Genomic DNA, 6,092 nt, shown 5'->3' on the forward strand with positions numbered 1-6,092 from the left:
CAGGGCTGCTGACAACATGGCTTCCCTGAGAGCAAGTGGGTGGGGTGAGAGAGAGGGGGGAGAGATAGACTGAGGGAGAGAGGAAAGGGGGTGGGAGGGGAGAGGGAAGAACGAAGAAGAAGAAAGTGGGTAGCATTTAATTCACATAATGAAGCTTCCTTTCTTGTACTGTCCTTGGCATTGGGCTTTGAATCCTGGAATCTACACTGCTAGATGGCTAGTTTGCTTACTGTGGCTTTCATAGCCCTTGGTCACATTGAAGCTATTGAGATGCTTTAGCAACATAACCCAAAATTTTAACCCAGGGCAGTCTTATAGTTCTCTGATAAATTTGGAGCTACGCAAGAATCTCAAGTATCAGGCTTCAACTCACAGATGTCCTGAGAGTCCCTTTTGAATTTTTGAAGACACCAGAGGGCACAGCAGCATGGAAGGTCAAGAAGAGTATAATTGGGCTGATTTTGATCCTTCTTTCATTTAACAGAATCCCCTCTGCTCCTTCTATTTCCCTCTGAATAATTCCTGCCAGTGCTGCAGCAGGAACACCCGTATCTTGTCCTTTTCCCACCTTGTAACCAAAAATTTCCATTCATTCTGTCCTTATTACTGAGGAGGAAGAGTTGGGCTCTAATGGTCAACTCCTGTAAGATTTCCTTGGCTGTCTGCAGAAGTGGGAAGTTCTTTTTGAATCCGCATTTTAGTACCATAGAATCGGTACAGAAACTAGCATTTTGGTCATAGCTTGTTAACCCGAGAGTGTATTTAAATTCTGTGGGCCTTTTCCAATTGAGGGATTGTTGAACACCTGGAAGTATGCTTGCTTTTAACCCATACACTTGTAATAACAAATCTCTGTGAAGGAACATGGAGAACCTGACGTTTGAACCACATATCCCTCTGTCTTTGGTCAAGATGCTTGACTGTATTTCTTCCCTTAAGGATTAGAAAATGAAGATGCCTTGACTTGCCCCTTTTACACATCTACTTCAATACTCATAGGTGACACTCAAACAATAAGAATACTGAACCATACATCTCACTGTCGTTAAAGACTACAGAGGATGTGGGAAGGAAGGCAGGAACCAACATGCTGCTAAGCTTCCTCAGTTTCCACAATGATTTGGAATCAGTTGGTCTGAAGAGACACAGATGGCAGTGGGTGCAAGTTTTCCCGGGCACCTTTCTGACTAGTGAACGTACTAGCATAGCTGTCTCCGCATTCATGTCAGGCAGTATCCTTAAGCCTATGAGTTACCTGTTTTATGTTCAAAACTATATCCTTGTGCCACTAGAAAAAGAGGAGTGCCTACCCTTTAAAGCTCTCTGATGTTTTTAATTGAGTTGATTGCATTTGCTTCTTTGGGTCCTATAAGCAGTTATCACTAATGCACTTTCTGGGACCATTCTGCTTGGGTTTGCATCCTGGCTCTGGAACTTACTGTGTAGCTTTGGCAAATCCCATACTCCCCACTCTGTGCCTCAGTTTAATCTGTACAATGGGGATAATTATGGTACCACCCTATGAATACTAATGAGTTAATAAATATGAACAGCTTAGAACAATGCCTGGCACTTCATAAGAGCTGTAGGTGTTACCTATTGTTGTTGGTCCTTACTCTCTCCTTCTCCCTTTATTTGTCCTCTACTTTCTTCTTTTGGTGTCTTCTGGGTCCTTGTCTTTCCTGTGGTTCCTGAGATGAACATAAGTTGTACCAACACAGGGAGGAGCAGAGAGCAAGGCAGAGAGAGGGAGATAGAAATTATACCTCAAGCCTATATAATTTGTATTCCCCCTCCCCCCAATAAAACTTATCTGTTGAGTCCTTAACATATATTAAAAACTTAACACGCATTTCTCTAGTTCATGCAGCAATACTGGGAGATAGATATCACTATTACTATTTCATAGCTGAAGAAACAGTGATAACTTGCCCAGAGTCCTATGGTTAGTAAGGGCAGCATTGGAAGTTACACCTGACCCTATCTTGCTTTAAATCCTATGCAATTTTCTCTAGGCTATTGGGACTTTTGTGATTTCTTAGCTCCTTCCACCAAAATTCTCAATTCTAGTCCTGGGGAAATGGATGGATGGCAGAGGCCGTATGTATTCGGATGATGCCAGGAGCTCTCTTTGTAGAGAAAGTGTAGAAAGGGGCTTAGGTTGTTTGGTTAATTGAGTGTGCATCTCCCAGGTTAGCAGGCTGCAGGTGGCACCAGCAGCATGGCTAACAAATCTGTGGCATTTCACCCTTTACAAACTTAATCTCGGCCTTGGTGTATTTGAGCCTAACTAAACTGAGTACCTTCGGGTATATGTCTAGGTCTGTTCAGGGCAGTACAATGGATGGGAACATCTTTATTCTTAGTGATGTGGGTGCATTTTGGCCTCAGTACACAGACTATTCTCATCTCCACTGATTTCTTTCCTAGTAAAAAAATCAGGGGTCAAGAGGCTCAACCATGTACCTCTTAACTGAAACACATAGTGTGGCAGTATGTTTTTGTGCCAATAAACAGAGAAGTTGTCAACTTTTCTTTTCCTTCTTGTTTTTCCCTGGGTTATCACTTGGCATTCTGGGTAAAGTGCCTATTGATTGGTGCATATTGATTGGGGGTTGCAGCTATTCTCACAAAATGAATGAATGAGATGTAGAGTTTCTCTTTTATCATACACATTTGGGAGAAGATACTGAATTTAGAAGATGCCTTGGTATAAAATAGTTAGTGAGCTGCCAGTAGAAGTGCTAAGGGGGAGACATTTTATAGTTTATCAAGTTTTAAGTGGCCTCTGTTTCACCAATAAACAGTAGTGTTATTCATTTGGATTTGCTAAAAAGCCTTCTGATAAACAGAAATCTGATTCTGAGTTTGAGGAGTCCTTGCTGATTGTAAGTCAAAGCTCCTAAATAGGTTTTCTCGTCGCCTCCCCTTTCTGCCTAGCAGAAAGAGAGTTCTTGGCAGTTGTATTCCTACTCCGTAATTCCTTATTTTGCCTCCTTCCTCACTAATTCATTCTGAACTCCAGACACACTGATTTCCCCTTGCTTCAAACTGGTTTTACCTAATTATTAACCCAGCAGGAAGGATTAACTTTTAACTCCAGTGTTGTTTTTGTGTCTCTTGAGACATCTCAGCATGACTGAGCACCATGGAATCTGAGCCGTGATTTCTAGACCTGGAGCATGGTGTAGAGGAGAAAACTTGAGGGGTGGCTTGTAACATAAGGAAATCATTTTGATGGGAGTAAGTGTCTGTAAGTGAACATTCACTAATGAGGCTGAGAGCTTATTTATAGCAAATAACAGTTATTATTCTTTACTTGCTATGAATCACCCCAGCACTAGGTCATGTACAACATGCCAAGGTTTTTGCTGAGTGTTTCTACTTTAAGTCCTATGGACAAGACAATTTAAACATGTGAAGGGTAATCCAATTAAAGGAGTGGAGAGTTTTCTTGATCTTCTATGTCACTAAGTCAATAAATAAAGACAAACAGCTAGTGTTTATATATTTGAAATTATAAATCTATAATAAGCATTGTCAAGGAAAGGTGGGTAGAGTCCATGGAGAGGGAGGGACAGTATGTGAAAGAGAATAATAAAGTTAAAAGCTATTCACTATGAATTTATAACAGTAGCTACCATATTGGCTCTTAGTGCCAGGCAAATCTAGGTGCCACCTGTCTTTTTTTTTTTAAAACAAAGCTTTACTGGAACATGGTTGTGCCCATTTGTTCATGTATCATACATTGCTGCTTTCACATGGTCACAGCAGAATAGAGGAGTTGCCACAGGACTGTATGGCCACAATGCCTAAAATATTTACGATTTGGTTTTTCATAGAAAAAGTTAACTGACTCCTGTATTAACTCAGTTGGATCTCAAAATACCCTTAGGTGACTATTACTGTTGTGTAGGTAAAGAACCTGAAGCACAGAAAGGTCCTATAACTTGCCCAGGGTCACACACCTAGGAAGTAGTTGACTCAAGATTCAGATTCAGGAAGTATGACTCCAGAGCCTTGTGGGTTTTTTTTTAATGATTTTATTTATTTATTCATGAGAGACACGGAGGCAGAGACATAGGCAGAGGGAGAAGCAGACTCCCTGTGGGGAGTGTGATACAGGAACTTGATCCTGGAACCCTGGAATCATGCCCTGAGTAGAAGGCAGATGCTCAACCACTGAGCCACTCAGGAGTTCCTCAGAGCCTTGCTTTTAATTGCTGTACGACCCTGCCTTTTCTCTTGTGTAAGACGCAATTCTGATTCTAGTTGTAAATGGAAAACAATTTGAATTCGCCACTGTATTGTGTCTTTCACCAGCCTACTTTAGACTCTTGGAAAAAAGAGCAGTTTGAGTGTATTAGGGGCTAAGAGTGGGAAGGGGTTGAAGATACTGTCAGCAGCGAAGGCACCTACTCTCCACCATTGACTGGGCTCAGATACCTTAGACAGAGCTCTGCCTAGGCAAACACTGGCCTTTCCTTTGTTAAAATTTACCTCCTGTACAAGATAGGAATTCAAAGAATACTTGTAGGATAAAAGATTGGATGTCATTAAGGGGTTCCTGCTCAATTTCCATGACTCCTCTTCCTGATAAGAGCACCTTGAATTTTCTTTGAGAAAGTACCTCTCCGCCATAGTCCTTTATGTAAACTGGGTGGGATTGACCTCACCCCTGACTCTAGTGGCAGGCTTTGAGTAGCCTAAACTAACCTAAGTACCCCTTCCTTCTGCTTGTTATGATTGGTTTGGGGATGGACACATGATTTAAGCTAGTCCCATCATAGTGAAGCACATTACCTTTAGTGGAATTGCAGAGGCTCTTCCAATGCAAGCTGGTAATGTCAGGGTATGAGTCTTCTACCACAAGAGAAGAACTTGATATTGCTAAAGGGCTGCCATGTGGGGAGACCTAACTCTAGCTTTATCCTGGAATATGAAACCAGTCTTCTCTCTGAACTATTTTTTTTAGGTAAACAGACAAAGTCAAAAAGAGAGAAGAGAAAAAAAGTCACTTTATTGTTTAAAAAGATTTGAATTGGATTTTGTTTGTTACCAAAAGATTTCTAATTGATATAGATGGTAGTCCAATAGTTCAAAGAGGATGGAACTGGAGTAAAGAAATCTATGTTTAAGACCTAGATTTCCAACCAAGTTGTGTGTTTCTGCATATGGGGCCTTATTTGTAATTCTCCAATTTCCCCAACTGAAGAAAGGATGCTGCCCCATGGTCCTCATTGGACAGCTGTGTGAAGGAGGATACATCATGTATATGCTCAGAGTTATATTTGAAGGTTGAGAAAGAGAGTACCCCAGCAGGGTTGACATCTTGTGGACGAGAGTCAACTGTCTTTTGTTCACTGGGGTACAGCAAAACTTTCTGGAGCTTTCTTAGTCCTGTTACCCTGGCAGTCACATAATGGTCAGATGATGCCATTTGTGTATTGGTTTGATAGACATCTCACAGAATTTGTTCTGAAGGGGAAGGTTTTTTTCATAAGTCTTTCCTGGATTTTCTACTTTGAGTCAGGAGTGGAGGATACAGAGGTAAATAGAGGACTAAAGGGAACGCCATGCTGACTCAGAGGGAAGGAATCAGGTGGCAGATAGGTGACTACACATTAGGATGCAGAGAAAGCACAAATGCACTTGACTTGCATAAGTTCCTCATTTGTTTCCAGGTGGACATTTTTAAATAGTCAGCTCAGCGTACCATTGGGATAGGAGGCAGACAACCAGGCTTTTTGGTCTGGATACCAGATCTCTGTGCAACATTGGGCTGGTGACCAAATGACTAAAGCCTCCTGAAACGTCCAGTTTTCTTATCTGTTAAATGGACATTTAGTACCTTCCCTGGCAACTTCATATTGCTGGTGTGGGGATAAAATGAAAGAATGTTGGTAAAAAATGCTTTGTATTTGCAGAAAGCCCAAGTAAGAGAACATATTTGCAAAATTCAGAAGCTGCTCTTGTTTTTAAGACTTAGTTCTTGCTCACTGAAATACTTTGCAGAGAGAATTCTTGCTTTATGAGTTATACTTTCCAATGGCATATGTCACAGAGCATGGTAACTTCTACTTGTGATATTC

Source organism: Canis lupus, chromosome 11 (assembly GCF_011100685.1).
Source record: "Canis lupus familiaris isolate Mischka breed German Shepherd chromosome 11, alternate assembly UU_Cfam_GSD_1.0, whole genome shotgun sequence".
NCBI classification, from domain to species: domain Eukaryota; kingdom Metazoa; phylum Chordata; class Mammalia; order Carnivora; family Canidae; genus Canis; species Canis lupus.